Raw genomic sequence first — 27,760 nt, 5'->3', positions numbered from 1 at the left:
TTTGGAGATGATCATTGGATAAAAGCTATGGAAGAGGAGCTTGACCAAATTGAGAAGAACATTGCATGGACCATAGTACCCAGACTGGTGAATAAAAATGTGATAGGTACTAATGGGTATTCAGTAATAAATTGAATGAATATGGAGTAGTAGTCAGAAACAAAGCTAGATTGGTATGCAAAGGTTATGCACAGGAGGAAGGAGAAGACTATGGTGAGACATTTGCTCCAGTTGCTAGATTGGAAGGTGTTAGGACTCTACTTTCATTTGCAAAATATAAGGGATTCAAAGTATATCAGATGGATGTGAAGTCAACATTTCTAAATAGAATACTGGAAGAAGAAGTATACATTAAGCAGCCAGATGGTTATGCTTTGACTGATGCAAAGGATATGGTGTGTAAACTGCACAAGGCACTTTATGGTTTGACGCAAGCATTGAGAGCATGGTATGAAAGGCTACATTCACACCTGATGAAAATAGGTTTTCAGAGAACTAGTGAAGACAACAATATATCTCAAATCTGAAGGAGATAAGATACTGGTTAGTGAAGTGTTTGTGGATGATATCATATTTGGAGGCAATCATAACATGAGTGATGACTTTGGAAATGAGATGAAAAGTGAATTTGAAATGTCTCTAGTAGGAAAGATAAAATTCTTCATAGGTTTGCAAATTCAACAGAAGAAGAGTGGTATCTTTATCACATAGTCTAAATATGTGAAAGAGGTATTGAAGACATTTGGAATGAGTGACTGTAAACTAGTTGAGACACTAATGGTTATAGGTTGTAAACTATCTAAGGAGGATGAAGCCACATTTGTTGATGAAAAGGAGTATAGGTCAATGATAGGAAAATTGTATTATGTTTCTCACACCAGACCAGATATTGCTCATGCAGTTGGTTTAGTTGCCAGATTTCAGAAGAATCCAAAGTAGACACACTTGATAGAAACCAAAAGAATATTCAGATATTTGAAAGGTACTATTGACTATGGATTATGGTATCCATATGCAAGTAACTTTTATTTGAAGGTTTATACAGATGTAGGATGGGCAGGTAATGTTGATGATAGGAAGAGCAGAACCAGTGGTGCATTCTTTCTTGGAGGAAGACTTGTATCATGGAGCAACAAGAAGCAGAGCTCTATATCACAATCCATTGCTGAAGCTGAATATGTTGTAGCATATATGAATTGTACCCAGAAAATCTGGATGAAACACATTCTGGAAGAATTCAAGAAGAAGATTATAGATCTAGTAAAGATTTTATGTGACAACACCAGTGCAATAAATATTTCAAAGAACTTGGTGTTGCATGCTAGAACCAAGCATATTGAGCTGAAATATCATTTCTTGAGAGAGAAAGTGTAGAGTAAAGATGTGTTATTGGAGCATGTATCTGCTAAGGAGAAGCTTGCAGATATCTTTACTAAACCTTTGCCTAAGACTACTTTTGAGTATCTTAGAGGTCAGCTAGGGGTTGTGCCCCTACATGAGGTCAATTGAGAAAGATGTGGAATACATTAGTCCCAGAGCTAATTGAAGAATCTTGCAGAAGGATTAGTGTAGAGTGGAGTTATTCCACAGGGGGATCATCAAGTTATAGGTTGATGATGTAGAACAGTGAAGTATGCCACTGCATGTTTTACTTTAACTTTGGCATTGTTGTCAAAGGGGGATACGAATTATATGACAATGGGAAGAATTGTATGATTGAGAGAAAATATCTATAGTCTGTTACAAGCTAGTTACCAATTGAAGATATGGAGACTCAGATGAAGGAGAGTACATGGTAAAATGTAAACCAAGATTCCTATACACAATCATCACAATCAAGGGTATTGATACTTGTATTGCCATCAATGCCAAAGGGGGACATTATTGGTATTTGCATGAAGATTGCATTGATGAACTATTATATTGTCATTGATGTCAATTATAACTGATAATGATGTTGTTATGATGTTGTTTTGCAATTGGTAGGAGATCTAGTGAAGAGAACTACAACCGATAGGAGAGTTTGTGAAGGAAACTAGTATTACTTAATAAGTAGTGAGATCAACTGGTAACCCTACCTGTTGATGTGCCAAACCCTAACTGGTGGATCTTGGTGAATCAGTTGTATTGGTTTATAATCAAATGATGAATGGTAATGATTATGCCACATATGCATGTTGTATGAGAAGAGTTTCAAATGTTTTTTGGTACATAGAGATAACAATTTTATCTTGGGAATGAGCGAGTACATTGCATGAAGTGAAAACCGCATGATGAGTTACAATGATCGATGAAGTGGTGATCAAGGAGTGGTCAAGATTGTCTTGAATGATGTGCAATGATTGATATGTAATCCAATGGTCATACTTGAACCGATTTTTTTGTAATCTCTATGAGATCTTAGGTTTGTGATGTGTTATCGACCTATTATTTTGTTTATAAGGTCGATGAGTTGTTTTTTTGTAGAGTTAGAAATTTTGGTTAAGTGTAAGAGTGATTTGTTGCTAAACCAGGAGATGTATCTGCAGTATGTGTGAAGGTAGATAGGAGCATGAAAAGGATCTGATCAAAGAGAGTAGTACTATTCATCAAATCAGCAAATCCCTATTGTTCTCTAACAATTACAATAGTCAAATCCCTTAACCGGGTAAGCTCTAGCAGACTTAGTATTATCTAAATCCTGTAAATAGGTGATCCATTAGCTTGGATTTCAAATCCTCTACCGAGGTAACTCCTAACAGGGTATTGCTTCTAATAAGGCATTATAGTCAATCCATTACTAGGTGGTTCCTAACAAGATCTTTTCTTAATAGGTTTTTTGTAAAAGCTTTAACAAGCTTGGCTCCTAACAAGACAAACTTTAGAATACTTGTGGGTATTCATCCCCACTGTGGTTTTTCCCATTTGGGTTTCCATGTCAAAATCATTGTGTCAAGTGGTGAATGTTTTTGTGGTTATGTTTTCTATGGTTAATTTGCTTAACTACTAAATCCACTTAGATATGATAACAACAATCTGAAATGTGTTTTTACTACTGTTAGTAATGTATTTGAATGTTTTGGTTATAAGGTTTTGAGAATTTTAGAGTTGTTTTACTGTTATTCTATTATGGCAGTCAATCGGTTTGCTTGACAATGATATTGCATTTGATAGTTCAGTGTCTAAACTAGTCAGTTGTGAGTTTGACTTGAGAGATTATTTTTAAGTTTGGTGAAAGTCTAGTCAGTTTTCTATCTACCGATTCACACCCCCCCTCTTAGTTTTTGTCCATATCTTTATTGATTCATCATACCATCAAAGAGAACATTCATTTCTAGCATGAGAACATCTTTTGCAGACCCACAACTCGAGCTTCCAGGATGATGCCTTCTCAACCACCATTATGCAATGTAGGTTGCACATAGAGGTCAAGGTCTTAGGATTTAGGTCTTTTTTGTAATCATACTCCCCCACTGACTCGTCTCTCTGTGAGATTCGGCAAAGCATGCAGTCCTCCTAGGTACATCCTGTATCTCTCCAAACTCTCATCTGACCCTCTCTAGCAGGTACAACTCAATCACTCTCTGGCGATTCACTGGTCGCCCAATCAAGTACCTCTCCTGTCTGCAATATGGTAGCTCCTCATGATCATCTGACCATCCAGGGCAATCTTGATATGGCCTCCATATGAACTCTCTCAGTCTATCTAGCTCATGTCGCCAGTATAATATGTATCCAAACGGACCCTGTCTCAGTGCTCCACCATAGCAATACACATATGGTCGGTGTGGTACAACCTGTCTCTCTGTAATCAATCGACATATGGCAATATTCTCAAATGCCCATACCTGAAGCAACGTGACTCCACAGCTCAGAGTCTGCACTCCCTGATACGCTATCTGATGCAGCTGAAAATAGAGCATAGCCAGTACACATGGTCCCCATGCATACACCATGCCCTCTGTCGCCATCCGCTCTAGCACCCTTCCCCAACCAATAGGGAATCCATGTCCTCATCTATCACCTGCTAGAAGACATGCTATCACAACTGCTATCACCACATATCGTCGGTCATACTCGGAAGCCATGCTCTCCCAGTCGATCTCCCTCTCGACAATGTCTAGATCATCTATGTTGCACTCAAATAGCCTGCATAACGCGTCTCTACCTATCACTGGGTCATACTCTATCATCTCCCCATGTATCAGAATGCAGAGGATGCACCATACATCCTCTAGAGTCACCGTCGCCTCTCCAGTCGCCAAATGGAATGAGGAGGTCTCCGAATGCCATCGCTCTGCCAATGCGGTAAGCAATCCTGTGTTTGCCTTAATCTCGAGCATGTATGTGATGTAATATATCCCCAGTCCTGCTAATGTGTCTCTCTTTGTGCTCCTGAGTCTATGTCATAGCATGAAACAGTCTGGTCGATTCTCCCACGTGATCAATGGATACTGTCGACTCTGCATCACAATCAGGGCATCTTTTTGTCAGTTTTAGGGCTTGCTCCTATGGGTTGCATTTCCTCATTTTCATGTCCAAATCAGGGTGTTTTTCATCTACATTGACCTATCATACCCTTCCCCCCCCTTTTCAGGTCATTAGGATGCAGTTTTGAATCAAAAGTAAGTCATTTATGCACACTTGCACCTGTGTTAGGTAACCTGTGCTTGTGTCAGGTAACTTGCGCTTGTGTCTTCCTACACAAGCACAGAAGACATGAGACAAGCACAGAATTAGACTACACAAGCGCAGAAGTCCTCTTTTGCATCCCCTGTGGGCCCCGCAATGTCCCGCAAACGAGTCAAATTCATCAAATTGAAAACATGGGTTTTTGAGATACATACCGCTGCTCCTGCATCCTCCGGTTGTCTGAATGTGCGTACACATTCCCCAAGGTGATCCGCCATTGGAATGTTCGCCATCTCTCTGCACGTGTCCTTGTCCAGAGAAACAAATCCTCTTCTTTGGCTAGTGCAAATGAGCAATTTTCACCCTCTTGGTCTCATTTATAGCTCTTTGTCATTGCATAGATGGACGTGCATCCTCTCCATCTTATGTTGGTCGCGGTCTTGTGCACCTTACATTGCTTGTCCTTCATGCATCCGATCTCCGATTGTCAGTCCGTTCGATCCTATCATTTTTTATCGATCAATTGGCCTCTTTTCTGTATGTTTCCGGCCAATTCCTCGAGGGGGCATGCATATGTAATTATCGTTGTCTGGGGCATTTTTGTTATTGTTCTTTGAAACAACGCTTAAAATCGCATTGTCTCAAAGAGGGGCAAAATGTAGACACCCAAAAATGGTCAACGCTTGCGAAGTCATACTTTAACAATTGCGCATTGCCTCATTTTAGGTTTTTGCATCGCATTAACATTACTCCTATGTCACGCGCTTGATTTTTATCATTTGCGAACATCGAGTCACTCTTCTACATTCTTCAAATTATCTCGTCCTCAAATTTGGTCTTGTCGACAACACTATCCAGTCATGATTTTGATCGATTTTATCTTGTTGCATCAATGTGCGTGCTAATTTGTCATCATTTTGGACATCATCAATCCTTCAATCTTGTCATTTTAACGATTGATTTGTCATTGATCGTTGTCATGTTTGATCTTGTCATTTTGCGATTGATTTGTCATCAATCGTGGTCATTTTCAATTTTGTCGTCTTGCAAGCTATTTTGTCATCGATTCTTGTCCTCTTGTCGATCTTGTCATTTTGTGATCGATTTGTCATCGATCTTTATCTGTCTCAATTAGGTCAATTTGGATCAATTTGTCATTGTTCCTCGTCAGTTGGCGCATTTTTCTCAATCAAATCATTTATCACATTGGTCATTTATCAATCCAAAATCAAATCAAATCGAGTCAATTATCTTTCAAGACCTAATTCGCCTTCTAGGGTTTCATGATTTAGTCATTTAACCTTGCTTATCATTTTCTTCCTTTAGGATTAATAAATTACTTATTTATCCTAAGTCTTCTCATTACAATTAAATATTCATTTAATTGGCTAATTATTCCTCTTTGTAAATGAATTAATTAATAAATGAAAAATTATTGATTAATTCACTAATTTCTAATTTCCATCAATTTCCTAATTTCTAATTTCATTATTTCCTAATTCTTAATTTCCACCTATTTTCTAATTTCCTAATTTTAATTTCCACCTAATTAACTTGTCTCTAGTTCTCCCTATTTTTGTGCTTCATGTGTCATACTCTTGACATAGCAAGATGTCATAATGTCCTAGTTCTCTAACCATTGCATTGGAAATATGTCATAATTCATGACATAGAAGGTGTCATAACCTTCCTTTTTCCACTCAATTGTGCCATTTTTGAAATCAATTGCCAAAATATCAATTTCATGCTAATTTGTCCTATCTCCAATTTATCTATAAATTGGATGATCTTCATCAATCAAGGCTAATAATGAATAATTGGTAATTTGTAATCAGTCTATTGAATTTCTAGTACTCTTGATCAGTAATCTTGTCTACTTGCTTTCAATTGTGTGTGTGTGTGCACTTGTAGGTGAGATCCACAATAAAAACTATTTGAAGAGGAAAGAAGAACAATGGAGCCGCATGGAAGAAGCATCCAAATCGTCATCTGGTTTGCATAATATTTAGTTTTGTATGCTTTTGATTTCATGTCTCTATTGAGTGTGCTTAGGATAGATTCATTGCATTCTAGCCTTTCGTGATTAGACAATGATTGATGAATATGTTTCTCTTGTCTTGTGATGATTTCCTATTTCCTATGCTACATTAATTGGTGAACCCGACGTGAATACTAACCTTCTAATCCCTTTACTGTGTTTTTGAGTGCTTTCAAGTTGATTTGCAGGCCAAAAAAAACTCAAAAACAGGGTCGTGCAGGGTTTTCTGGGGACTTCTGCGCTTGTGTGAAGCAACTTGCGCCTGTGTTAATCATTCTGCGCTTGTGTAGGCAACATTCTATGCTTGTGTCATGGGTTTTGCACCTATGTCATGAGTTCTGTGCCTGTGTAAAGTCCAGAATAGAGGTAAAAAAAATGCAGTGTTCACTTGAAATTTGTTGTGTTTTTGCATTCTGTTTTCTGTGCTTTGGATTTTGGTACTAAATATTTGTGCAAAATCTTGGCATACGCATGGCAAAGACAATAAATCAAACTACTAACATGTGTTATGCAGAATCGATAGTCAAAGACAGCAAATCAAACCTCTAACTTGGGTTTTTGCAGGTTGCCTTGGAGAAACAACCAAACTTTTGTGTTTGTGATTTTTAATTAGGCACTTAGTGATTTCTAAATAGTTTGGAATGAACATGTTTGTGCTTTGATTGTTGAGTGTGACATTGGAGAAGGAGAGTATGCTCTCATCCTTCTTAGGGTGATCAGAAATCCAGATCTTCGATACCATGCTCATGTCTTTGATTGAGTGTCTCCATTAGAGGGCCTGCCTTCCCGACCACTTTGCTTTTGCAAGCAAGTGATAATCGTGAGAAGGGAACAACCCAAAGTGAGTACGGCTAGAATTCCTTGGCATTCTAACTCACTATAAAAAAATACTCGATGTGCGAAAGCTTTGAAGGAAGTGTTACGTGGGAATTGTAGTTACTTGGGAAGTGATGACCCTTGGACTCTTTCTCATATCAACATCTAAGTAGGGCCTTTTGGTCTAAATCGTGCTTGCACGACTACATTTTTTTGGTATCTTGATGGGCTTAATGTCTCAATCATGCTTGCATGACATCAAGGAGTAATGCTTAACAGAAATCCTTACTACATACCTTGTTTTTAGAGGCCAAAAACCCTTCTAGTTGCTTGAGAAGGACAAATTTGGATACTTGGAAGAGATACTAAGTTCGCCATGGGGAGATTTCCATGGGGACTGATGCTTGGCTGCCCTGAGAAGTGAGTGCTGTGGAGGGGAGCCTGTGGGGTCAAGCATCTATGTATTCTCCTTGAATCTCATAATGAGTCTACCTCTCAAGTACCTAATGTCTTTTCCTACCATAAGGAATGTGGAAATGAGCATGATTGTCTTGAGTCTAAGTTGCAATATCTTGTATTCTTTGATTGTCAAAAGTTGAATTTTATCTCAAGAACAAACTCATTGATCTAACATAAGATTAAACACAAGAGACATTCATCCAACAAAAATTCAACAAGATTCAAAGATCATCTTCCTAAAACATGGTTATCCAACATTGTTCAAAAAACTTGTCTCAACATTTATGTCACTTACATTTAGGTTCATCCTAGGTTGCATTTTGCAAAGTCATTATCAAATATCAAGGTTAGGTTTCACCTAAGTCATACTCCTTTTGCATATTAATAAGAGTCATCCACTTGCATATGTCCTCTTGCATTAAAGTCATACCATTGTCATACATTTATATTTGCATACCCTAAAGTCTTTTCATTAAGCTTGAGTCATTATCATATCATATTAGGGTCACTTGCATATTAATTATCCTTTTGCATATAGTGTCAAAACTAGGTTTTGTCATACTTGAGTAATCCAAATCTTTGATAAACCCTAAGTCATTGTTAAGAAGTCTAGACCTTATCAAATCTTTTGTCCTTTTGTCATCAATATCATTTCGTCAAACCTAACTTAGTATCCAAGCATATAGGGGAGACATTGTCATTTTTTCCTTTGTCAATTAAGTCCTTTTGTCCGTTGAGGTCTAGATATCATTCTAGTTTCCTAAGGGTCCCTCTCTTAGATTTGCATTCATAAGTTTGTCAAATTTTTTTAAAACAACCAAAAACATAGATTGCATTCTTGCCATAGATTGCATTTTCACCTATCTAGTTTGCATTTAGTTGCATATCATACATCATCCTTTAAACATTGCATTTGCATAAGTGACATGCCTGTTGAGACAAGATCACAATCTAAGAAGATGGGAGAACCAATGTATCAACCCATGGACAACATAGCAAATTCGCAGCTTCAAACTAGTCAAACAGTGCAAGTTGAAGGTTCATCAAACACATCTCTACCACCATATGGAACGGTTCAACTTGGACCACCACCATTATATGAACCAGTGTTTGTACCTATGAAACCAGGACAGGGGAGTGTCCCACCAACTCCAAGAGGAAGTGCACCTTTCAATTGGAATCAACCAAACTTGCAACATGACATTCAAACTCAAACATTATATGAAGAACAAACTCTTTCGCAAGGATTTGGTTCAGATCAAGGCATTCAACAAGAAGCGAATCCAAATATCCAACCAGACTCTTCATCCGATTCCAATGATTCAGATGATATTGACATGTTCCTTCAAGATCCAATGATAACAAAAAAAATGGATAAGTTCTTGAATAAGGTCTTTAAGATGTTTCCACAAAAGTATCTTAACATGATGAGTAATGTGGCTTCCTCAAATGATAAAATTAATGTGCAAACACAACAAGGCAGTGAGCTATTAAGTTTCTCCTTGCATCCAAATGAAGAAAATGTACAACAAGCAACTCAACCTACCTTGATGAGTAAACGTGCTTCAAAGGCATTGACGGTGACTATTCCTCAAAAGTCACCGTTTGAGATGATAAATAATCCATTATTCAATACAACACCTGTAATACAAGATCAAATGAAGACCACGCAAATATCGACAATGGTTCCTCAACAAGAAGTGGTTCCTCACATGCATAAAATTGGATCAACATCTAAGATGCAAGAAAGTTTCACGACTGGAATGCTTCATATCACTAATGTCCTAAGCAATTCCATGATGCAACAAAGTTCTTATGTCCCGCTAAGTTCAATATCTTTGTCAAACACTATTACGACAGATCCTTCGATAATGGCTACACAAAGACCTACGGGTAGTGGTTTGCACCACCAGCAATTGTTGCAACAATTGAGTAATACGCAAAAGGTACGATCGAATGTGCAAACAAACGATGTGCAACAACAACAATATCTCATTTGACAACAAATTACAGCGCCTTCAGTACCATTACAAGTTAATGCAAACTTGCAACCATCACAATGGATTGGACAAACAACACAGCAAGTTAATGCAAGTGCTATATCCCATCCTAAGGAGAAGCAACGAAAACCATCTAAACAAAGTTTTTTACAAATGATGGGATATACACCGTGACAACAATTGGCACAAAGTCAACAAATTCCGATCTGTCAACCTCAACACCAACATGTGCCACAATATGTGCCAAGGCAAACAAGCTATCCTACTGCACAACCGCAATTGGTGCCTATGCAATATCAATAGCCTACTCAATTGCAATATCAACCTAGGCTCCAAGAAACACAACAACAAGGTCGATATCAAGGCATAGCACAACCGCAACAACAAGAGATGTACCAAGAGCTTTATATGCTAGAAATTCCAAAAATGACCATTACAGAGTATCAACAACCGATCAGAAATGCGATATATCAACAAAGAATACCAACCGGGATTAATGATGGACCTCTAAAATCTGATACAATTGCGCAACAACTTGAGAAGTTGCAATGAAAAGTTGATGCATTAGAAACTAAAGGGACAAAGAAGTTGTATACAGAGCAAGATTTATGTCCTAATCCATTTGACAAGAGTGTATACATGCCTCCATTCCCTAAGCATTTTGAGGCACCCAACATTGAGAAATATAAAGGGAATGGCAATCCAAAAGATCACATTCGAGCATTTTTTGCGGCATGTACTGAAGTGAGCTATGAGGAGACATATTTAATGCGATTATTTGCATGAAGTCTCATAGGACAAACCATGGATTGGTATTCACATCTGCCAGGAAATATAAAGACTTGGTCAGAATTGGCTCAAAAGTTTTTATTTCATTTCACATTCAACATTGACAGTGATGTAACTATGTCAGATTTATGCAATACCAAGCAAAAGCAAGGTGAACCATTAGTGACTTTCTTGCAACGCTGGCGAAGCTTGTATAGTCATTCTTCCCTCGATATACCTGAAGAACAGCAAGTGAATCTGTTAATCCAGAATTTGGTCCTAGAAATGATGTATGAGCTAAAATTGAAAAGCCCTAGTACTATAGAGAAACTCATTAAGAAAGGAATGAGCATTGAAACGGCTCTTGTAGCTAAAGGAATTATCAAGCTCAATAAAGACAATGACAACCCAAATTATTTAGGGGACAGAAACAGATTTTGGTATAAGAACAAGAATGTCACTAATGATGGTGTTGTTGATGCGAGAGCGGTGAATGCAAATCAACCCCCATTCACAATCAAGAAATTGAGTGTTCTTAATATGTCAACTATGGAACAAAATCAAGCACCAATGAGCAATGTTACTCAACAGTCGCAATATCAACAACATGCTCAACAGCCGCAATATCAACAAAATGCTCAACAACAGCATACTCAACAATATAATCAACAACAAGGCCAACAACAAAATCAACAACGCAAACCCTTCCGATCATGGGATGGGCCCCCTCGACAGTTTACGCTGTTGGGAGAGCCTATCGAATCAGTAATGAAGCAATTAATACAAGCAAAATTTATCAAGCTACCAGATATTAAGGCAGAACCAGCGGTAAAGCTGCATTGGTGGAATGATAATGCGTACTGTGAGTATCATCGGTCCAAAGGACATAAAACTGCTTCATGTTTTCAATTAAAACATATGATTCAAGATTTATTAGAGCAAGGAGTAATTGAGGTAGATCCACCCCATCCGACCTCTAACACTGATCATACTATTTACAAAACTCCTTTGCTAGATCATGACAAGGGTAAAGCGTCTTCTTCTAACGCTGCTCAAACGACCAATTATGCAAATACCAGTTATCACAATGTTATTAATTGTTTTCATGCGTCAAATGAGTATGTTTCCACCTTAAGAATAAAAGGACAAGATCCTTCTTGTGCAGTCACCACTCCTCGATCCAAAATAATATTGAAAGGAGCTCCTGCGGCTCCTCCCAAACCAACTCCTGCAAGTCAGTATAATCTTTTGGATCATCTAGGAAAAACACCTGCACAAATATCCATTCTAGAGTTGTTGAAAATGTCTCCGATGCATCGTGTAGTCCTAGATAAAGCCTTGATTGAGTCCACTGTTCCGACAGATATTGATGTTGACCAATTTCAAGTGTGGATTGGACATTTAGCTGTTTCCCAAAGTGTCACATTTTCTGATAGTGATATCTCACCTGATAAGCTTCCCCATAATGACCCTTTGCACCTAGAAGTCTTTGTCCATAATTGCAAAATCCAGTGAGTCTTGATAGATGGCGGAGCGGGTCTTAATATCTGCACCTTGAGAGTGGTCATTGGCCTTGGATATATAGAAAATGACATTGATGCTTCGAAAAGAATAACAATCAAAGCCTATGATGATGCTAAACGCCCATCCAAAGGGATAATTACATTGCCTATCAGAGTTGGTCCAGTGATGGAAAACACTTTTCTGCAAGTCCTAGACCTTGATCTCCCTTATAACATGATTCTTGGCCATCCATGGATCCATGCCATGAAAGCAGTTCCATCCACTTATCATCAATGTCTAAAATATCCTTACAATGGAACTGAGATAACAATTCCAGGAGATCCTAATCCATTTCAGTTTTGTGCTACCCTAAAGGCTACTCCTCAGCAGCAAGTCCCAGTCAATAGAGAGGCCAAATCAGACAGTTATGTGGATCCTAATGCATTGTTAGATGTTGTCAAAGGAAAACTGAAGATACAGGACCAAGGGTGTGGAGAATATTCAATGGACCAAACATTCCTCATCGGGAATTTGCCAATATCTCCAAAATCATATGGAAAACCGCATTTATTGCAAAAGGAACCCAAGGTCATTATTCAATATCAGCCTCCCACTACATTTGCAAGATGGGGAGAACTTGACAAAGAAACTGTCGATGATGATGTCATAGATTGGCTCTATAAAAATCCAACTGAAACCCCACCTGTCAAGTTGCTAGTGGAATTGTATGGCAAAGGATTTACTATGCTGCAGAAGAAAGGATATGATGGCTACAGTGGCTTAGGCCTGAACAACAATGGAAGGCTAGAACTTGTCATACCCACAAGGTGACCCATAACTTTAGGGTTAGGTTTTGTACCGTTACGAATTGGATCTACATCTACCAAAATGTCCACGTGTCAAAAAAGGCGTGATTCTGACAATGAAATAACACCTGAGGATACCTGACCTGAGACTGATTCTAATGAATGGGAGTGGAGTTATTTTTCTTCTAGCTCCTATGCCCTGGACAATATCTTCATTGACCCTGATAATTTGCCTATGGAAGACAAACATGCAATAACTCTTCTTCCTAAAACATGTCCTCATGCTTGGATAGAGTCATTTTGGGATCTAAGCTCCGAATCCGATACAAGCAGTTCGGATAGTGACACCACAGATGTTCACATTTTTACCATATCAGCCCTCTCTATCCTCACAACCGATGATGACATGCCCCTCATATATCCCCAACTTATCCAATATGACCAACAAGAACCGCTCATAGTGGACTGTTTTCAAAATGACAAAGCAATTGCAGAATTCCTGGGACTACGGGAAGGCATACCATAGGGCGATCATAAGGCAGGATTTGCTATTGACCTGGATTCCACAACATATTTTGGGGAGTCAACTCCCTCTTCCAGTCATGAAAAAGAAAAGAAAAAAGAAAAAAATCAAAAGAATGGATCTTTGAGTGAAAACCGTAAGGCACTCTCTGATCCTACAAAAGTAAAAATAAAAGACGTACCTGTGGGTGAAAACCTTTCTGAGGCGCCCAAAGGTGGAAGAGTGGACGTACCCCTATCAACATTGCTTGTGGAGATGACCGAGGAAATCAATTTGGGTACATCTGACAATCCTAAGGTCATTCATTTTGCTGCTTCTCTATCAAAACAAGAAAAGATAGATTTTATCAATTTCTTTCTAGAGAAGAAGATCAACTTTGCATGGTCTTATGCAGATATGCCTGGCCTTGATCCAGAGTTAGTCCTTCATCATTTGCCATTGAAAGCAGATGCCAAGCCTATTAAACAAAAGCTTAGAAAGATGCATCCTCAAGTGGCTCTTTTGGTCAAAGTGGAATTAAAAAAATTACTAGATGTGGGCTTCATCAGACCCATTGATTATGCAGACTGGATTTCAAATCTAGTACCAGTTAGCAAAGTAATTGGGGGCATCAGAATCTGCACAGATTTTAGGGACCTCAATAAAGCATGCCCTAAGGATGATTTTCCATTGCCAAACATAGATATCATAGTGGACATGATGGCTGGATATGAGATGCTTTCACTAATGGATGGTTTCTCCGGCTACAACCAAATCCGCATTGCACCCAAAGATCAACATAAGACCGCATTCACATGTGCTTGGGGCACCTATTGCTGGAATGTGATGCCCTTCGGTCTCAAAAATGCAGGTGCAACATATCAAAGAGCAATGACGACAATTTTTCATGATTTCATGCACACTTTGATGGAAGATTATGTTGATGATTTGTTATGTAAATCTGTCACCAGAGATAGTCATCTAGCCATCCTGGGCCCAATCTTTGACATAATGGAGACCTACAAACTCAGGCTGAATCCAAAGAAGTGTGTCTTTGGTGTTATAGCTGGCAAATTACTCGGATACATTGTTTCTCACCGAGGCATTGAGGTTGACCCTGCCAAGGTCAAAACAATAATGGATATGCCTCCACCTTCAAACCTCCGACAATTAAGAAGTCTGCAAGGAAAGCTCCAGTCAATTCGCCACTTCATAGCTCAGTTGGCTGACAAATGTCATCCATTACAACATCTATTGCATAAAGGTGTCACTTTCAAATGGACTGAGCAATGTCAATCAGCCTTTCAAGCTCTCAAAGAATATTTGCTATCGCCGCCTATCTTAATGCCTCCTATCGATGGCAAGCCATTTTTATTGTATATCTCTACAACTGAAACGACATTAGGTGTCCTCTTGGCCCAACAAGATGAGAACGACAAAGAGCGAGCTATTTACTATATCAGTCGGACACTAGTAGGCTATGAGCTAAATTATTCAACTATTGAAAGGACATGCTTAGCAGTGGTGTTTGCAACACAAAAGTTCTGGCATTATATGTTAAGCCACCAAACATTGTTGGTTGCAAAAATTGATCCTTTAAAATACTTGCTTAGCCGAGCAGCTTTGACGGGTCAACTAGCAAAATGGGTCATGATCCTCAGTGAATTTGATATTGTGTATACAGAGCGAAAGGCGATCAAAGGACAAGTCATAGCAAATCAACTTGCAGACGCTCCTATTTCTGACGATCATCCCATGTTGACCGATTTTCCAGATGAATCAGTCTTTGCTCTCACACCATCCAATGAATGGAAGTTATACTTTGATGGATCCCATACCAAGTTCAGGTCCGGAGTAGGCATCTTGTTTGTCACCCCTCAAGGTGACGCTATTCCAAAGTCCTACAGAATAACTTTCCACTGTACCAATAACATTGCAGAGTATGAAGCACTAGTCACAGGACTCCGAGTAGCAGTCCATTAGAACATCACGCATTTGCAAGTCTATGGAGATTCTCAATTAGTCATCCGACAAGTGAATGATGACTATGAAACAAAAGATGAAAAGCTTATTCCCTATAAGCACATGGTAGATTTCTTCAAGACAAAATTCATAGCTATCCATTTCAGTCAAGTGCCAAGAATGCAAAACAAGTTGGCAGATGCAATGGCTACAATCGCTTCCATGTTGAATATGCCTCATAATATGGACAAGTGTGAATTCTTGGTCGAACAATTGCTTGTCCCCTCTTTTGATATTTTGACAGCTGATGTGATGTGCATTCTTGTTGGTCCCAACTCCCCATGGTACAATGACATATATCAATATTTGAAATCCCAAACCTTACCACCCACCCTTTCCGCTAACCAACACCGCACCTTTATTCGACAGGCAGCCAAATATGTCATCATTGCCGACACCCTTTACCACCATTCCTTTGACCATACCCTCCTCAGGTGTTTGGATTCTGACGAAGCACAAACGGCTTTACACGAGGTTCATGATGGTATATGTGGGGGCCATTTCAATGGTCTAAGCTTAGCCAAAAAGTTGATTCGTGCTGGGTATTATTGGCCCACTTTGGAAAAAGATGTTCATGATTTTGTTAAAAAGTGCTACAAGTGCCAGATTCATGGAGATTATATTCATGCACCAGCTCAAGAGCTTCATTCTGTTATATCTCCGTGGCCCTTTTCTCAATGGGGATTGGATCTTATTGGCAAGATTCACCCAACATCTGCAAATGGACACAAGTTCATTATTACAGCTACAGAGTATTTTACAAAATGGATCGAAGCGATCCCCATGACTTATATCACTGGTGTCCAAATTTCAAAATTCTTGCTGAACTATATCATATGCAGATATGGGGTTCCCCTTGCCATAGTCACAGATAATGGTCGGCCTTTTAAGAATAAAGATGTCAAAGAACTCTATGACAAGTTTCATATTCAACATCATTTTTCCAGTCCATATTATCCACAAGGTAATGGTCAAGCTGAAGCATCAAATAAGACCATTATCAAGATCCTGAAGAAAGTTGTCAATGACGTTAGTTGAGATTGACATGTACAGTTGAATCCAGCACTATGGGCCTATCGCACTTCTATCCGCACACCTACTGGCGCAACACCTTATTCCTTGGTGTATGGTGCGGAAGCCATTTTACCCTTGGAAGTGGAGATTCCTTCCCTGCGAGTTTCTTTGCAACACTTGATTGATGATGAGACACACAGAGTCTCTCAGCTGCATCAGCTTGAGATGTTAGATGAAAAGTGTCAGATAGCTCTGACACATTTGCAAGCATATCAAAACCGTCTCCGTCACTCTTATAATAAGAAGGTCAAAGGGCGACACTTCGAAGTGGGAGACCTGGTTTTAAAGGCAAATCCCAAGAATGCACAGTCTACTGACATCATCAAAGGCAAGTTTGAACCTAATTGGGTTGGACCTTTCATAGTAACTGCAGCCTATGGGTCGGAGGCATATCAGCTTGCTACTCTAGAAGGTGAACCTCTGTCTGATCCTATCAATAGCATGCATCTTCGCAAGTACTGGGCCTGTAATTTCTCTCAGCACTTCTTCAAATATGATCCTGAAAAAATACAAAAAAATGAAAAAAGTGAAAAAAAAAAAATACAAAAAAAAATAAAAATGAAAAAACATCAAAGTGTAAAGCAAAAGAAACAAGAGCAAAAAAAAAGTAAAGAAAAAATGATTCACCCTCTAGTGAAAACCTGGCAAACAGGCGCTTTGGGCAAGTACCATGGTGAAAACCTGGCAATCAGGCACCATGAGTAATGAGATCATTGCTCCGTCATCTATCATGACTTCTAGCTATGCTTTCTCTCGGCTGGTTTATCATGCCTATCTTTGTCTCAACCTAATGTTCTGATTCCCGACCTGTTATTGGTCAACATCACTATCTTGTCTACTCCAGTTTCTTGTACATATGTTTTGGTCCCTGTCTATGTGTCTTTCAAATGCGCATTGGGTGCCTTCCCCTTGTCATGATCAATCACTGGAACTTTTGAATCCAATAATCTCCTGAAAAAAGTCATAAAAAATTTAAAAATGTCCTGAAAAAAATCATAAAAATTGAAAGTGTCCTGAAAAAATCCAAAAAAATCAAATAATGTCCTGAAAAAAATCCAAAAAAAATCAAATAATGTCCTGAAAAAATCCAAAAAGAAATCAAATAACGTCCTGAAAAAAAAAAAAAATGAACACAAAAACATTTCAAAACATTAAAATCCAAAAACAAGCATTTTTGCAATAAATGGTCCCCTTTGTGCATAGACAGCTCACTAAGTATACATCCAACGACTCGCAATCAAACACTGTGCTTTAATGAAATCACACATTAACAGGTGAACTTTTTCCATCAAACCAGACATTCAAACTGATCAAAATTGTCATATCAATCGAACATTACCATCAATATCATTTGTCCTTGGCTAATATCATGGGTCTTATATAGGGTGTGGTATACTCGAAACTAGACTGTGTCTTGTCTTAGACGAGGTACCGCATTTCCTGAAACCAGACAGCATGATCGACCTATCAGCACTTTCAACTTTTGACAATGAAGATCAAGATGTTTGTTTGATTTGTTTGAATTTGCGTATCTTTTTATTATCTTCGATCATGTTCCTATGTTGCTCGATGATGTCACTGAGTGATTTAGAGTGACTGGGATGGCTCATGGTCTCTTTCTTTTTTTGATTGTGATTGTTGTTTGTTTGTGATGTGTCTGTCTTTTGCAAAAGGGGTTGCATTTCAGCTCTGGCCTTCAATGCCATGATGCTACGCATCCATTTTGCTACATAAAAATAAAGGTTCTCACCTACAAAGTGCATTACTGAAAGCAAGTTTTTCTTCAATTGTCCTTTGTCTCATGTTCTTCTTACTAACACTTCTTCCATCTGGTCGGATAGTCAGTTCGGTCTAGTGCTCCAATATCCAAACATACATATTGCATCCTGCATCCATTTGGTTAGTACATTTGCATTGCATCAAGCATCACATCAAGCATTTTATCCATTTCATATTATAAATGCATCAACAATACATAAACATACATAAAAATACATCTATACATGTTCATACACAATGCATAAGTCATCCATACATGAAAAATAACTATAAATCATAACACATTGCATCCCATCATATCGATGCATTTCATATCACATATCATAATAATATCAGAGTACAAAATCGGACTGTCTATCCTAAGTATGGCCCGCAGGCTGACTACATAATATCAAGCTACATATGTCCACTGTCTATCCTAAGGAGTACGTGCCTCTGTCACTGAGTGCTCCCTCTGTCCTCCTCATCCCTGCCATGTCTCACAGATGATGTCCCTCCTGTCCCTGGTCCTGGCTGTGGTGGTCTCATCGGTCCACTCACCCCCATGCTGCTCAATGACCTCCGAGAGCGTGACCTGCTCTTTGTCCTTGCATTGCCTGATATGAAGGTGCTCTCCGCTCTGGTGGAACTGCACTCTCATATAGTGTCCTCCAATACAGTCTCTCCTCTCCGGTCTCTACCAGCATCTGTGCCATCTCCCATGCACTGGCATCCCTAATCGACCCAATGAACTCAGTGACTCTCTGTCCCTCTCGCTGTGCCTGAGTTATGGCTGTATCTCGAGCCTTTATGAGTCTGGCTATCTCCGCTCTGAACTGCTCATGTTGTCTCTCTAATGTCGCAATATAATCCTGCTGACTCGCTATGGTAGCCCTGCACATATCCATCTCCTCTGTCCTAGCTGTCTCTGACTCTATGGGGATATCCTGCAATGTCTCCTGATCAGCTGAGTCTGGCTCGTCATCGTCCTCCCCACCATCATCTCCCTCATCCTCATCATCACCCTCGTCATCCTCCTCATCCTCATCATCTCCCTCCTCTCTTGTGAGTGGGAAGTCCTCCTATCTCCTCAGTATCGGAATATCAGGATTGGTCAAAGGCACTGGTCGTCATCGTGCAAACCATGTCTCATACTCCTCTGTCATCCCAGCATCCACCACATCTGACCTCCAATCCCACTGTCTCTGCTGTAGCTGTGCAAAGTCGGCATATGCTATGTGTGGTTGAATCATACTCCCCCACTGACTCATCTCTTTGTGAGGTTCGGCAAAGCATGCAGTCCTCCTAGGTACATCCTGCATCTCTCCAAACTGTCATCTGACCCTCTCTAGCAGGTACAACTCAATCACTCTCTGGCGATTCACTAGTCGCCCAATCAAGTACCTCTCCTGTCTGCAATATGGTAGCTCCTCATGATCATCTGACCATCCGGGGCAATCTTGATATGGCCTCCATATGAACTCTCTCAGTCTGTCTAGCTCATGTCGCCAGTATAATATGTATCCAAACGGACCCTGTCTCAGTGCTCCACCATAGCAATACACATATGGTCGGTGTGGTACAACCTGTCTCTCTATAATCGGTCGACATATGGCAATATGCTCAAATGCCCATACCTGAAGCAACGTGACTCCATAGCTTAGAGTCTACACTCCCTGATACGCTATCTGATGCAGCTGAAAATAGAGCATAGCCAGTACACATGGTCCCCATGCATACACCATGCCCTCTATTGCCATCTACTCTAGCACCCTTCCCTAGCCAATAGGGAATCCATGTCCTCGTCTATCACCTGCTAGAAGACATGCTATCACAACTGCTATCACCACATATCGTCGGTCATACTCGGAAGCCATGCCCTCCCAGCCGATCTCCCTCTCGACAATGTCCAGATCATCTGTGTTGCACTCAAATAGCTTGCATAACGCGTCTCTACCTATCATCTGGGTCATACTCTATCATCTCCCCATGTATCAGAATGCAGAGGATGCGCCATACATCCTCTAGAGTCACCGTCGCCTCTCCAGTCGCCAAATGGAATGAGGAGGTCTCCGAATGCCATCGCTTTGCCAATGCAGTAAGCAATCCTGTGTTTGCCTTAATCTTGGGCATGTATGTGATGTAATATATCCCCAGTCCTGCTAATGTGTCTCTCTTTGTGCTCCTGAGTTTATGTCATAGCATGAAACAGTCTGGTCGATTCTCCCACGTGATCAACGGATACTGTCGACTCTGCATCGCAATCGGGGCATCTTTTTGTCAGTTTTAGGGTTTGCTCCTACGGGTTGCATTTCCTCATTTTCATGTCCAAATCAGGGTGTTTTTCATCTACATTGACCTATCATACCCTTCCCCCCCCTTTTCAGGTCATTAGGATGCAGTTTTGAATCAAAAGTAAGTCATTTATGCACACTTGCGCCTGTGTTAGGTAACCTACGCTTGTGTCAGGTAACTTGCACTTGTGTCTTCCTACACAAGCACAGAAGACATGAGACAAGCACAGAATTAGACTACACAAGCGCAGAAGTCCTCTTTTGCATCCCCTGTGGGCCCCACAATGTCCCGCAAACGAGTCAAATTCATCAAATTGAAAACATGGGTTTTTGAGATACATACCGCTGCTCCTGCGTCCTCCGGTCGTCTGAATGTGCGTACACATTCCCCAAGGTGATCCGCCATTGGAATGTTCGCCATCTCTCTGCACGTGTCCTTGTCCAGAGAAACAAATCCTCTTCTTTGGCTAGTGCAAATGAGCAATTTTCACCCTCTTGGTCTCATTTATAGCTCTTTGTCATTGCATAGATGGACGTGCATCCTCTCCATCTTATGTTGGTCGTGGTCTTGTGCACCTTACATTGCTTGTCCTTCATGCATCCGATCTCCGATTGTTAGTCCGTTCGATCCTATCATTTTTTATCGATCAATTGGCCTCTTTTCTGCATGTTTCCGGCCAATTCCTCGAGGGGGCATGCATATGTAATTATCGTTGTCTGGGGCATTTTCGTTATTGTTCTTTGAAACAATGCTTAAAATCGCATTGTCTCAAAGAGGGGCAAAATGTAGACACCCAAAAATGGTCAACGCTTGCGAAGTCATACTTTAACAATTGCGCATTGCCTCATTTTAGGTTTTTGCATCGCATTAACATTACTCCTATGTCACGCGCTTGATTTTTATCATTTGCGAACATCGAGTCATTCTTCTACATTCTTCAAATTATCTCATCCTCAAATTTGGTCTTGTCGACAACACTATCCAGTCATGATTTTGATCGATTTTATCTTGTTGCATCAATGTGCGTGCTAATTTGTCATCATTTTGGACATCATCAATCCTTCAATCTTGTCATTTTAACGATTGATTTGTCATCGATCGTTGTCATGTTTGATCTTTTCATTTTGCGATTGATTTGTCATCAATCATGGTCATATTCAATCTTGTTGTCTTGCAAGCTATTTTGTCATCGATTCTTGTCCTCTTGTCGATCTTGTCATTTTGCGATCGATTTGTCATCGATCTTTATCTGTCTCAATTAGGTCAATTTGGATCAATTTGTCATTGTTCCTCGTCAGTTGGCGCATTTTTCTCAATCAAATCATTTATCACATTGGTCATTTATCAATCCAAAATCAAATCAAATCGAGTCAATTATCTTTCAAGACCTAATTCGCCTTCTAGGGTTTCATGATTTAGTCATTTAACCTTGCTTATCATTTTCTTCCTTTAGGATTAATAAATTACTTATTTATCCTAAGTCTTCTCATTACAATTAAATATTCATTTAATTGGCTAATTATTCCTCTTTGTAAATGAATTAATTAATAAATGAAAAATTATTGATTAATTCACTAATTTCTAATTTCCATCAATTTCCTAATTTCTAATTTCATTATTTCCTAATTCTTAATTTCCACCTATTTTCTAATTTCCTAATTTTAATTTCCACCTAATTAACTTGTCTCTAGTTCTCCCTATTTTTGTGCTTCATGTGTCATACTCTTGACATAGCAAGATGTCATAATGTCCTAGTTCTCTAACCATTGCATTGGAAATATGTCATAATTCATGACATAGAAGGTGTCATAACCTTCCTTTTTCCACTCAATTGTGCCATTTTTGAAATCAATTGCCAAAATATCAATTTCATGCTAATTTGTCCTATCTCCAATTTATCTATAAATTGGATGATCTTCATCAATCAAGGCTAATAATGAATAATTGGTAATTTGTAATCAGTCTATTGAATTTCTAGTACTCTTGATCAGTAATCTTGTCTACTTGCTTTCAATTGTGTGTGTGTGTGCACTTGTAGGTGAGATCCACAATAAAAACTATTTGAAGAGGAAAGAAGAACAATGGAGCCGCATGGAAGAAGCATCCAAATCGTCATCTGGTTTGCATAATATTTAGTTTTGTATGCTTTTGATTTCATGTCTCTATTGAGTGTGCTTAGGATAGATTCATTGCATTCTAGCCTTTCGTGATTAGACAATGATTGATGAATATGTTTCTCTTGTCTTGTGATGATTTCCTATTTCCTATGCTACAGTTATCTATTGGATGAAAGATTAATGTCATTTTATGTTGAATAAGTCTTGTTGAATTACTCTCTCAAATGCTTTTGAGCATGTAGATTGTTGAATGAGATTCAAAGCCACATGTATTTGGGTTTTCTATGCTGTTAATGCTTTTCCAAAATATTTTGACGTAGCACCTAAGTAGTGTAGATCATTTGTTTTAAGTTTCCTTCTTTCCATTTTCTCTCCCCAATTGTATGAAGAGTTGACTTCTCAGACTCGGAGGTCATTCATTGAGTTTCACACAAAAAGTCCCCCATCATTGAATTTCCCATAAGGCTGTTAGAATTTAAGGTAAAATTACTAGTCAATAGTTCTTTTTCTGGCATGCTCGATGGGACCAAAATTTTGAACAAGCCTACGAAAGTTTATGAGTTATAGACCCATTACCAGGAGTCAAACAAATTTAAATACCAATTTGCTTCTTCCACCCCTGGTAAGCGTCCATTTGCCCGTAGCTACTTCTTCCCGAAATCCACCTACTTTTCCTGTGATTGTTCCCATAATAATGCCTCAGATCACTCCCAAAAACTGTGACTTGGAATAGCGAGAGCCCTCTCATTCCTCTTGCTCCACTTGCAGTATGGGGGCTGATTCCCACTTCCACGCTAAAAGTTGTCCCTAAATTCACTAGAGAATGTCCCAAGTGTCATGGGGAATACCTACAAGATGTGGCCAATGTCTGCACCTCTGAGATTGCTCGTGGCTTCATTCAAAGGGAAATCTTTAGATTGGTACATATCTCTCGGCCCAAACTCTATAGCCAATTGGGATCAGCTGGGTGATCACTTCTTTGAGATATTTTTTGACAAGGCTGATAGGTCATCCCTAATGCAGTAATTGATTACTATAAAGAGAGCCCCTCAAGAGGCGGCGATGAAATTCAATACAAAATTTTAGAGGACCTGGCAAAGAATACCACTATCTACTCATCCACCTGTGGATATGTCATTTATTTTTTATCTGAAATCCTTCAATTTAGATATATCTATGATGATCCAATCTCTCAGAGGTAGTACTCTCCTGGATGCATTTGATTTGGCGGTCTGAGCAGAAAACAATCTAATCAATGCTAGAAAGCTTGCACCATGACCACTCATGCTAGTCTTTCCTGAGCTATCAAATCAGGTCATCGAGCCAACCATTCCTAGCACATCTTCTCCCCAATCTATATATGTGTACCCTAGATCCCAATAAGCAGATATGCCTTCCCCCTCATCTTTGGCTATGAAGGTCAACAGTATGAAATTTTTTTTGAGATCTTTCTCGAATGAAATTGTTAATTTGAAAAGGTCCCAAATCCCACATGCTAGACCTCCTTTCCAACAAAATTTACAAGGGAATAGACCTGCCTATCAGCAAAACCAATATGCGAATAAGCAAACTTCCTCAAGTCAGCCAGATAGTTCCAATGCCCAATCCTTTGCAAACTATATATCCTAGCACCAGTAAAGAGTTGACCATAGGACATAATAATCTAGCGGATGATACCAATTCTTGGTGTTTTTCATATAACAATGCCCATGCCCCGAGAAATTTCCTGAAAGGCAATTTACAACAAAAAATTGTAGATCAAAGGAACCCAAGCATGGCTTTGGATGATTTAGTTTATGCATCCTCTTACATGGACAATGCATCTCTCATCGTACAAATGCAAGGTATGTCAATAGAGAAGGAAAAAGAGATAGCTCCAGACCATGCATTATTCTCTTGGATGGAGGAGAAAGACACCGTGCTCACAAATGTCGTAGCCACATCAAGCTTGGGGGCTCCTCAAGTGCAATCAAATTACAACCTCTGGTCAAAAATATGTTTCACAAGAGAATGTAGGAATGCAGGGGAGATTAATATCAGATAAAGTTCTTGAACAACTTGCAGTTGCTACCACATATCCAAGAAAGGAATTTATCCCCTATAAGACAAGAGAGGCAAGGACATCGGTACCATCAGTGTTGGAAATGGTGGAGTAGATGAAGAAAGACCTGACCAATGTCTCCTTATGGGATCTCCTTAGTATCCTAGAGTAGAAGAATTGATTGAAAAGAAGTTTTGTTAGAGGTGGAGAAACCCGCTGACACGAATGTTGCGAGTTCTTTGTGAGCCAACGAAGAAATATTTCATCCCCTCATAGAACAACCACGCTCACTGACGATGTTGACAAATGAGGTCACACCTCCTAAATCCCAATTGGAAGGTAGGCCTAAACCAAATCCTTTCTATTTGACCCTCATAGTAGGTGACAAGCTTTTACACAATTCTATGATAGATTCTGATGCCAACACCATCGTCATGCCTAGGAAAATTGCAGAGGTTTTGAATATTAAATATGAACCTTTAAATAGGGGTGTTATGTAGCTAGATGGAAATAAGGTCCAGACTGTGGGTCTTATTAAAAGCCTTCCACTAACATTGTTTGCGTGTCCTAGTGTCACCATGTCTCAAGCAGTAGTAGTTATTGACATTCTGCCTATTTTTGGCCTCTGCCTTTCTTGAGACTTCACCACTAAAATAGGACATTACCTATCTTTAGACTAGTTTCATCTCATCCTTCAAACCCAACATGGTGCTAAAATCAAAACTCTTTATGAACCCCTACACACCGAGCACATAGCAGATCAAGCTATGCTCAAGTTTGAGCCAACTCATACCTCCATCTCTAATAAAGAGAGAAAAATGGTAGAGCTTATTGAAGATAAAGAGGTGATTGAGGATATTATAGAAGAGAAGGAATTTTTTCTTAGTGAATTCATAAATAATAATCCATATTCCATCTATCATGCCACAGGTCTTGGTACTTACTATATTTTTGGTGAAGATCAAGTCATCCCAAAACTAACTAAGGATTCACTAACGAAGGAAGAGTTGTCTTCTACGCTTTGGGCCTTACAATTTGATGGTGCAAAATGCAAAGTAGGTTTAGGCGCTGAGATTTTCCTTAATTCACCTTTGGGTGAACAAATCCTGAGGTCTTTCTACCTGCAGTTTGCTTGCTCCAACAATGAAGCATAATATGAAGGGTTTATCCAAGGCCTAAGTTTCAGAGAAAGGATGGGAATAAAGTAGTTGAAAGTTTTGGGCGATTCTGAGCTAATCGTACACTAGGTCTAGGGAATCTCTAGTGCTAAGCACATCCGTATGAGATCCTACCATTATAGGACATGGGGTCTGATCAAAAACTTTGATGCTTTCATCATCTAGAGGGTTACTTGAAAGACAAATGCATCCGCTAATCAGATGACTACTATTGGGTCACAATTCATCCCTGTTGTGGACCTGCTAGGCAATCCCTAGGCAGTCTGTGTGATCATTCGAACAACTATTCTAGACAATGACACCCACTAGAATTTTTTTTAAGAGTGATAAGAAAATTTCTTTGTTCATTCAAAACTTAAGAGATTTTCTTGACCAATTGCAGCCTAAAGTAAAGGACGCTTCTAGGGATCAAATCATTCAATTGAAATCCAACAAGCTCCCAAATGGATTGATCACCCTAGAGAATTTGTTTGACCATGATGATGCCAAAAATGACAAGCAAAAACTCATGACCAATAAAGTTGACTACACTAAAATATTAGTAGGGAATGGGAGATTACTTAAGGTCAGAAAGGAAGTTCCCTCAGAAGATTGAGAGAGATTGGCTTGATATTGTGATGAGTATGTGGGCGCGCTCACATGGTCATATGAACATTTGAAAGATACAATTGTAGCATCATTCAAAACACCATTGAGATTGCTGATGGGGCCAAGATGGTTCAACAGAAGCAAAGACCTGTCAATCTGAAGATTGAGTTTCTTATGGTTTAGAAATTAAAGAAATTGATAGAATCAAAGATCATCTATCCCATCAAGCATAGTACATGGGTATCCAATTTGGTGCCAGTCAAGAAGAAGAATGGAGATATCCATCTCTATGTAGACTTTCGGGACTTGAACCAAGCCTCTCTAAAAGACCATTACCCTTTGCCACCCATGGAACAGTTATTAAGAATTGTAGTGGGGTTGGAGATGTTCTCGATGTTGGATGGGTTCTCAGGTTATAACTAGGTATTGGTAAAACTAGAAGATCAACATAATACAACCTTTACAACCAAATGGGGAACATTTTCTTACAAGAAAATACCATTTGGGTTGTCAAACGCTGGTGCCACTTTTTAGAGAGCTGTGGATCTGGCTTTGAAGGAGCTCGTTAACAAAATCATCCTCATATTCTTGAATGACTTGATCATGTTTTCCACCCAAAGAAATGCATCTTTGGGGTCCCATAAGGGAAATTACAAGGGCACGTAGTGTCAAAAGAAGGAGCCTCCATCGATCCAGATCGAGTGAAGGTAATAAAGGATATTTTTCTTCCTATCAACAAGAAGGGCGTTAAGTCCTTCCTAGGTAAAGTTAACTTTGTTAGCCTCTTTATCTCAGACTTTTCTGGGATGGTGAGGCCCATCAGTCTAGTTCTTAAAAATGAAATGCATTTTAAATGGACTCCTAAACCTAAAGAGTAATTCGAGAGGATCAAAGGTGCCATCTCTTCAACCCCCATGCTCTCTAACCCTGATATGTCCAAGGATTTTATAATGTATGTTTTCTCTATAAATTATAGCATTGCCATGGTTCTAACCCAAAAATATGCATACAAAAGAGGTGAGCATCCCATAGCTTTCCATTCCAAAACTTTGAAAGAATGAGGCTAAATACAATTTTGTTGAAAAGAAAGCTTTGGCCATTGTCAAGGGCCTAAAAAAGTTTAGGCATTTTATCACGTGCAATAAGACTATTGTGTATTTCACCCACCCTTCAGTCAGGGAATA

Source organism: Cryptomeria japonica, chromosome 8 (assembly GCF_030272615.1).
Source record: "Cryptomeria japonica chromosome 8, Sugi_1.0, whole genome shotgun sequence".
In the NCBI taxonomy this organism is placed as follows: domain Eukaryota; kingdom Viridiplantae; phylum Streptophyta; class Pinopsida; order Cupressales; family Cupressaceae; genus Cryptomeria; species Cryptomeria japonica.
Note: the sequence above shows the minus strand (reverse complement) of the source record.